Below are 2,027 nucleotides of genomic sequence, written 5' to 3'. Positions count from 1 at the left end.
AGTGAAACATGCCACTTCTACTTGTGTTTCAGTGGCCAAATAAATTCACATAGTGGTATCAAAATTCAAGGGGGGTGAAAGGAAAATACATTCAGGTTTTTCTCTATAATCACATCTCTTTCAGTCACTTGTTTCTGAGAGGAAAGAGAAGGGTGGAATTACTTTTAGCTGTTTTGAAATGAGTGTTATTTGCATGCTGGCTCATCTGGAGGCCATAGTCCCAATGCTCTCAGAATTTAGCATCATCAGAATTACCTGCAGGCTTCTTAAACTCAGATTGCTGGGAATCACCCTTAAAGTTTTTTCTTTTTTTTTTTTTTCGAGACAGGTTCTTGCTCTGTCGCCAGGTGCCAGGCTGGAGTGCAGTGGCATGATCTCGGCTCATTTCATCTTGCCTCCTGGGTTCAAGCAATTCTCCTGCTTCAGCCTCCCAAGTAGCTGGGACTACAGGCACGTGCCACCATGCCCAGCTAATTTTCGTATTTTAGTAGAGATGAGGTTTCACATGTTGGCCAGGATTGTCTTGATCTCTTGACCTCGTGATCCACCCGCCTCGGCCTCCCAACGTGCTGGGATTACAGGCATAAGCCACTGCGCCCAGCCCCTCTTTTGTATTTTTATTTTTATTTTGAGACAGGGTCTTACTCTCTCGCTCAGACTGGAGTGCAATGGTGCAATCTCAGCTCACTGCAACCTCCACCTCCCAGGCTCAAGCAATTCTCCCACCTCAGCCTCCTGAGTAGCTGGGATTACAGACATGCATCACCATGCCCAGCTAATTGTGTTTTTAGTAGAGACCAGGTTTCACCATGTTGGCTAGGCTGGTCTAGAACTCCTGACCTCAAATGATCCACCTGTTTCAGCCTCCCAAAGTGCTGGGATTACAGGCATGAGCCACCGAGTCTGGCCTTAAAATGCAAATTTGATCCTGCCACCCACTTGCATAAAACTCTCAGGAGGCTGAGGTGTAAGAATCTTCTCAGAAAAAACTCCACTACCTTTAACAGTCCTACTTGACCTGGTCCCCGCCCACCTTACAAACCACTCCCCTCCTACCACAAGGATGTTATTTTAGTTCTTCATTCTCAACTAGCATGCTCCTTTCACATGCAGGATCTTAGCACCCTGCTGTCCTCTCACTCAGAAATAGTTCCTCCCCCTTATCTTATTAACTCTTCCCCTTTCTTCAGAGCTCGGTTTATGCCATTTCCTCAAGAAAGCCTTCCCTGTTTCTCCCAGGCCAGGTCAATGTCCTCTGTGACATGATTTTATAGAGCCATGTTCCCTTCCTTCGGAACACTAACTCTCCCTTTTTTTTCTAGGGTGTTATCTGCAGGAGAGAAGGACAGAGACTGTTTTTTGTTTGTTTTTTATTGTACTTTAAGTTCTGGGGTACATGTGCAGAACGTGCAGGTTTGTTAACACAGCTGCACACATGCCATGGTGGTTGGCTGCATCCATCATCCTGTCATCTACATTAGGTATTTCTCCTCATGCTATCCCTCCCCTAGCTCCCCACCCCTGACAGTCCCCAGTGTGTAATGTTCTCCTCCCTGTGTCCATGTGTTCTCACTGTTCAACTCCCACTAATGAGTGAGAACATGCAGTGTGGTTTTCTGTTCTTGTGTCAGTTTGCTGAGAATGATGATTTCCAGCTTCATCCATGTCCCTGCAGGTGAGGCTTCCAGGTAGCAGGATTCAGACAGAACAGATTGTAAATATTTCTTATCAGTCTTGAGTCTACTAGTCTTAAGGTCTCTGAGTTGATGTCTGTGAGGCATGTCTGACTACCACTTCCCATCATGGCCTGAACTAGTTTTTCAGGATAAATTGGAATGTCCTTGGCTTAGGAAAGGATCCACCAGTCAGTTGGGATGCTTAGACGTTTATTTTTGGTTTACAGATATGATATGGACTATGGAGACACACTTCTGTAACAGAGTAGAAGTAGCAACGTAGTAACAGAAGAACAAAGTGCTTTAGGGGACAAGCGGAGGAGGGAGAGATCAATCCCAGATGGGGAAAAT

Source organism: Cebus imitator, unplaced genomic scaffold, assembly GCF_001604975.1.
Source record: "Cebus imitator isolate Cc_AM_T3 unplaced genomic scaffold, Cebus_imitator-1.0 Scaffold629, whole genome shotgun sequence".
NCBI classification, from domain to species: Eukaryota; Metazoa; Chordata; class Mammalia; order Primates; family Cebidae; genus Cebus; species Cebus imitator.
Note: the sequence above shows the minus strand (reverse complement) of the source record.